We start from the raw sequence: 7,556 nt of genomic DNA, 5'->3' as shown, positions 1-7,556 counted from the left end.
GATTCCAACTTCGTTTTTTCAAAACCGTTTTTATTTATTTTTAAGAAAAAGATACACTTACATGCAATAGTTTTAGTTTTCAAATCTCTTGTAATTTGAACACAAATATCATTGTACTACCCAACCACTATTTTAATAACTATAATAGATCCTAATATTTTGCTCTAAATATTTTTGGTTTAATTTTATATCTGAAAATAATTCAATGTATTTAGTTCTAAATTAGATTATTTTTCTTATATGTTGGTCCATAAATTAATTTAATATTTTTAGATCTAAAAGCAACTTGATTTAATACCTATTTATATTTTTATAAAATATAATTTTTGTTTTTTGAATTTGACTACGAACTCAACTACTTTATTCAAGAAAAATGAAAACCAATAATAAAAGACGAAGAGAAAAAGAATTTAAATTTCAAATGTTATCTTTTTAAACCTATTTTAATTTTAGTTTTGAAAAGGCTAAAACTAACTTTAGTACTTATATATGAAAATTGTTCCATTTAATTAAGCTAATAGAATATATATATATATACACATCAATTGGTATAATATTTTCAATTCATAGGTTTAATTCAAGGTTCTCATATATTCAAGGACACATATAACATAAAGATTCTTATCAATGAAAAACAAACAATTATTTACAAAATTGAAACAAACAATATATTATGTGGATATTATTTTTGAATTATTTCTATAAAATACAGCTTTTGTCCCTCAAACTTCATTGTGTTACTGTTAACTAACACAATAACCCAAATAGAAAACTACCCCATGAGAAAGAAATTGTCAATATATATGGCAATAATGATGAAATTTGACTAAAACCGATAGAGCATAAGAACTAAATTTCAAGTAAGTCTAAATTACAAAAAGGATTAAATTAAAACAAAACTCATAAAAAAAGATCAAATTTTTGTAATGGGTGAGATTTGAGAAAGTAGGTAAAAGTCCAATATGTTTCATATGGGTGGGTGGTAGTTATATGTATGTATGAATAGAATAATATGGCACGTAACTTCGTTAATTTTATTCAATCCACTTAGGTCTTTTAATTAAAAAAATAGTCTTAAGTTAGAAAAAGATGAGGTGAGAGAGAGTCTGAGTGCCATTGGTTGGTGAACATATAATTAATTAATTGGACTCCTATTTTATATTATAATATGATAGATTCATTTTTTTTTTTATTACCTATCGTTCAATTAATTATAATTTCGTCCTGTGGAAATGGAAAATTTTGGATAAAAATTTTGGTCTCCCAAAACAAAGAAAGATCAACGACGTCCAAAACAGCCGCCAAAGTAATGTATATAAATTTTAAAATTGGAATCGATCTATTTTGACCATTGAAAGTCAGTAAAGAGATAATTTCTCAACCAACCATTCATTTCCTAATTCCTTCTTACTGGTGTGCTGTTTCCACCACTTTTCCTTCACCTAACACACAATGCTTTCTCTATTTAACAACCTTTCTTCTCAGACTATCACCATAAACAACACTCTCATTTTATTCAATTCTTGATCTCTTCTTTTATTACTTCATTCTTTTTCTATTTTTCTCCCTTTACCTCTATTTTTTCCCTTCTTCGTACTGCTATGGCTTGTCAAAATGGTTCGTTAGAGAGCTTGTGCATGAAGGGTCAGGATCCACTCAATTGGGGTTTGGCGGCTGAGTCCATGAAGGGAAGTCATTTGGATGAGGTGAAACGGATGGTGGAAGAGTACCGAAGGCCTCTGGTGAAGCTTGGAGGAGAAACTCTCACCATTTCTCAGGTTGCTGCCATTGCCACCCGTGATAATGATGTTCTTGTGGAATTGGCTGAGTCTGCAAGGGCCGGTGTCAAAGCTAGCTAAAGGCACTGATAGTTATGGTGTCACTACTGGCTTTGGTGCTACTTCCCATAGAAGGACCAATCAAGGTGGAGCTCTTCAAAAGGAGTTGATTCGGTTTTTGAATTCTGGCATCTTTGGAAATGGAAGTGAATCAAATCACACTTTGCCTCACTCTGCAACAAGAGCAGCTATGTTGGTGAGAATCAACACTCTTCTTCAAGGGTATTCTGGCATTCGATTCGAGATTTTGGAAGCCATTACTAATCTCTTGAACCACAACGTCACTCCATGTTTGCCACTTCGAGGAACAATTACTGCTTCGGGAGATTTGGTTCCTTTGTCTTATATTGCGGGGTTGCTTACCGGTCGTCACAATTCAAAAGCTATTGGACCGAATGGAGAAACCCTTGATGCAAAGGCTGCTTTTACACAGGCTGGTATTGATTCTGGGTTCTTTGAATTGCAGCCTAAGGAAGGTCTTGCTCTTGTTAATGGCACTGCCGTCGGTTCTGGATTGGCTTCCATTGTTCTCTTTGAGGCAAATATTTTAGCCGTTTTGTCTGAAATTTTATCGGCCATATTTGCTGAGGTGATGCAAGGAAAGCCCGAATTCACCGACCATTTGACCCATAAGTTGAAGCACCATCCTGGTCAAATTGAAGCAGCTGCAATCATGGAGCACATTTTAGATGGAAGCTCCTACATGAAAACGGCAAAGAAATTGCATGAAATGGATCCTCTCCAAAAGCCCAAACAAGATCGTTACGCTCTTAGAACTTCTCCTCAATGGTTGGGTCCTTTGATTGAAGTGATTCGTTTCTCCACCAAGTCAATTGAGGCGGGAAATTAATTCAGTTAATGACAACCCTTTGATTGATGTTTCAAGAAACAAGGCGCTACATGGAGGTAACTTCCAAGGAACGCCGATTGGAGTTTCTATGGACAACACTCGTTTGGCCGTTGCATCCATTGGAAAGCTAATGTTTGCTCAATTTTCAGAATTAGTCAATGATTTTTACAATAACGGTTTGCCTTCTAACCTTTCTGCAAGTAGAAATCCAAGCTTGGATTATGGCTTTAAAGGTGCTGAAATTGCCATGGCTTCTTATTGCTCTGAGCTTCAATATCTTGCAAATCCTGTCACAAGTCACGTCCAAAGCGCCGAGCAACACAACCAAGATGTTAACTCTCTTGGTTTAATTTCCTCAAGGAAAACAGCTGAAGCCATCGATATTCTTAAACTCATGTCTTCCACATTCTTAGTTGCTTTATGTCAAGCAATTGACTTGAGGCATTTGGAGGAGAACTTGAAGAGCGAGGTGAAAAGCACAGTTAGCCAAGTAGCAAAAAAAGTGTTGACTACCTCTTCCAATGGCGCACTTCATCCATCAAGATTTTGTGAGAAAGATTTACTCAAAGTTGTCGACAGAGAATACACTTTTGCATACATAGATGATCCATGCAGTGCTACCTACCCTCTTATGCAGAAGTTAAGGCAAATCCTTGTCGAGCATGCACTTAAAAATGGTGATAGCGAAACGAACGAGAACACCTCAATCTTCCAAAAGATTGGTGCTTTCGAAGAGGAGTTGAAGGCAATCTTACCAAAGGAGGTAGAAAACGTAAGGCTGGCATATGAAAATGGAAATTCCAAAATTGAAAATCAAATCAAGGATTGCAGGTCTTACCCATTATACAAATTTGTGAGAGAGGAGTTGGGAACAAGATTGCTAACCGGCGAAAAGGTAATTTCTCCAGGAGAAGAGTGCGAGAAGGTATTCACTGCTTTAAGTCAAGGAAAGATGATCGATTCGATCTTCGAATGCTTGAAGGAGTGGAATGGAGCACCCCTTCCCATTTGCTAATTCATATGGGCTATTACTTGAATTGAACCAGAAGCATTTTAAATTGTTGATAGATATGATAACACATTTGTATTTGCTATATTATTTTACTCTTACTTGTTAAATCAATTTTAATCAGAATGGATACTATCTTATTATCAGTCCCTTATAGTTGCTATTTTTTTCAAATAAATAAAAGAAAAAAGTTCTGATATTTATTTTTTGTCTTCCAAAAAAAGCTATTGAGATTAAAATATGAAGTGTTTCATTCCTAAAGATAAAAAGTTCCAAAATCAGAAACTTCAATCTTTTGGTGAGGATTTGTACAAAATTATGTATGGGAATGAAAATGTACATATTAGTAATCTTTTTTTACTTAATTAATAATACATGGTGCATCAGTCATATTCTCACAAAGTATATCAGTAACCCATGAAAAGTTCATACAAATATTAATGTGTACTTCTAAACTTTATCATTCAAAAACTTGAACGGATAATCGTATCAAGATAAAAACGATAAACTTTCGTATGTGTATCAATTTGCACTCTTCTTCAAATTTTATTTGTCAAAGTCAATATATATCATGTAAAACTTACTATTTCAATCAACCAAAACACTAAATACATTATAAAAGTTTAGAATTTAAATTAATACAATTGCTAGTTTATGATTCAAATTTAATTGATACTACTCTTAAAATTTTATACATATGTGTATGAATTGATATTTCTAAAGAAACTAATACAATTATTAGTGAGGTTTAAATTAATACAAGAGTTTGTTTAGGTTTCAAATTCTATTATGTGATTAATATATACTATCAGTTTGATTATTGCTAATATATCAATAATAATACTTACAATGTACTGATTTGCATGGGTTAGTTTGTGGATTATTTCGTGGATTTTTCTATTACAATATAATATATCGAACTTACACAAACCTGAAAATATCAAAATGCAAATTAAATTGAAACTTACTAATTTAATTTTCTTCCAATAAATTAAATTAGAAATGCAAATATATTTTTTTTAAAGTAATGATAGATATATACTTAATTTATGTTTAATATGTAATGTGTTGAATTAATGAAAGTTATTTCAGTCGTTGTTATCCTTCTTTAATTAAACAATTTAATAATTAAAAGTTCAACATAGATGTAACCATGTGCTTGATTATTTGATGGTAAAATATGATAAATGTTCAAATCAATTGTGTGCTAAGTTAAATTTTAGGTCTTCCTAATTTATGTCCAATTTTGTTAAATGATCCATTTAAAAATTGTTTTTGTTAAGTTTGCAAATAATTTAGTGTAGGTTGGATTGATGGGTTAAATAGTGATTTTAGAACAAAAACATATTGCAATTGACTTTGTAAAATTATTTTTTATTTTTAAATGTAAGTATGATCTAAAGTTAAAATTTATACTTTATAGAATAAATCATTTTCAATAGTTTTGAGTATGATTTTCTAACCTCTTTGAAACCATAAGAACAAAATTTTAGAAGCTTATTATATACGTTTTAAATTTCAAATACTATATATATATATAAACAACTTTAAAAGTATGTGTGGATTAAACATGAGCGACGAAGTACATAAATTGAAAAACCAAAAACCAAAAAACAAAAAGTGAGTTAACAATTCTAGTGGGTTTATTCTTTGAATCAATTCTACTAGAAGCACATTTAAAACGAATCTTTGAAAAGTTGATTCGATATTTTGTAAAGAAAATTGTTTAGTTTATTTTGCTATATTATAAAACCTTTTTTTGTCGTGGGTAAAATGTATTTTAACAATTGTCCAACGTAAATCTTTGGAGAAAAAAATTAATGGGATAGTTGCAAATTTAACAATTAAATTCAAATTAACTGAGTATATAGCAACATTTTAAAAAATTTGTAAATATAACAAAATTTGTCAAATTCTATCAATGATAGAGTCTATCACTGATAGATTATGTTGTAAAAATTGGTCTATCACCGATAGATCATACGAGTCTATCAGCGATAGTTTTGCTATATTTGTAATTTTTTTAAATGTTGTTATATCCTTAATTATTATTCGTCAAACGATCGTCCATTACAATTATCCATATATTAATCACCCTCGTTTCACCTTGATTATTGGGCCAATCAAGCAAGTGAAGACCCAAATTCTAACTCAAGTCCAAGTCCAAGTGCAAGAGCCTAAAGACATTGTTTGAGCTCGAATCATGCGGACCCAACCTTCAATAGTTAGCCTCATGACTCTATCCTTAAGTTTTGACTCTTTGGATCAAAGGTTGAGTTTGAGTTTGAATTGGGTTTATACTGATCCATTATTTAGTCATTTAAAAGTATATATATATATATATAGTTACATTTATATGAGAGTGGAAGAGCATGAGTATTGACGAACGTAGAAGATAAGCTTAATAAGCTCCATTTGCACTCATTTTATGCATCTCCTTCCATAACAAAGAAAAAAAATCTAACTTAAACAGTTTCCTACTGAACACTTGAGTGCATTACATAAAGAGGAGGTGGACAATATATTTGTTTTCTTATAGTAAAAAAGATAGAGAGAGAGAGAGAGAGAGAAAGGTTGGATGGAGATCGAGATGAGATGAAAGCTGTTGGTACTCTTTTGGAGGGTGCTGCCACTTTTAGGACGACTTTGCAGTACACAACTTTCTTTTCTTTGCTATATTTTGTTTGTAACGTTCAATCCATTTTCATTTTCAAACCAAACCCCCCCTTCTCATTTCCCATCCCTTCTTCTTTCACTTTTGTTGCCCATCTTCGGACAATTCTCAAACACCCCTTCTTACCTACCCTTTTAACTTCTTTTCTCTCTCTCTCTTTTTTTCCCCTTTGAAATTTCCTGAAAAAAAACCATAATGGAGATGAGATATGAAACCTTTTGGAATGATCCAAAAGCATCGTTCAGATACATATGGAAGTTTCTTCTTCTCTAACAACATGAACTTTGATGAGTGTTATATCAAACTTAGTTTTTTTTTTTTTCTTTTAATTCTAGTATAACAACTATGAAGATGGTGAATTGAATTAAGTGGCATTAGAGCATCAGAAATAAGAATTAGAAGGCTAACATATATTGAAATAGTTTGTGTGATTTGATTTCATTCAACTATTTGCTAATGGTTGAATGATTTGTTTGTTGTGTACGTCAAATCAGTCAGCTTTTACTACTTCGCATCACATGTGTATTAACAATAAATGAACTTGATTAATGTATTTTTTAAGGCATGGTATCCAACTAAAATGTTTATTTTTCAATATATGGGGTGGAATAAAAATAAAATCGTAAAAAATGAGAACGATACAAAAAATAGAGTTTAATTAAAAATGGTTAAAACAAAATGACTTAAACTAGAACGATGGAACTAAGTTTTGCTCTTAAATCTTGTAATAACGTGACTCATAACAGGATTTCTTTTTCTTACTGTAGTTGGAATGGGGGATCGAACCTAACACGTGTTGGTGGATGAATGGGTGAAGAAAAAACTCGAAAAGAGAAAAATGAAACTTCAGTCTTGGGTTTGCTGAATTTTGAAAGAATGTAACATCAGTTGAAGAAGACTCTTTACCAACCCCTTTGGATGATTATATTTCTTCCCAAACACATATGATTATTATGTCAACCAATTACTCCATTCTATTCTATAATTATTTAACCATTTTCAAAAAATCTCTATACTATGTTGAATTATTATTAGCCAAATTTTAAAATAAAACATTTTTGTTTAGTTTTTAAAATTTTGCCTTAAATATGTAAACTTGATAATTATAAAAAGTGAACTAAATAATAATCTAAATTTTGGGAAACAAAGAAAGGTTGGATTTGTCAGGAAACAGAACCCCACTGC

The 7,556-nt window shown here is 31.3% G+C and overlaps 1 pseudogene; it reads left to right on the top strand.

Annotated features, from left to right (window-relative positions):
• The first annotated feature begins 1,488 nt into the window (after positions 1 to 1,488).
• Positions 1,489 to 3,896, top strand: LOC101203192 (annotated as a pseudogene).
• The last annotated feature ends 3,660 nt before the right edge of the window (positions 3,897 to 7,556 follow it).

The sequence above is a fragment of the Cucumis sativus genome, chromosome 4, assembly GCF_000004075.3.
Source record: "Cucumis sativus cultivar 9930 chromosome 4, Cucumber_9930_V3, whole genome shotgun sequence".
In the NCBI taxonomy this organism is placed as follows: Eukaryota; Viridiplantae; Streptophyta; class Magnoliopsida; order Cucurbitales; family Cucurbitaceae; genus Cucumis; species Cucumis sativus.
Note: the sequence above shows the minus strand (reverse complement) of the source record. Positions and strands in the feature narration are given on the sequence as shown.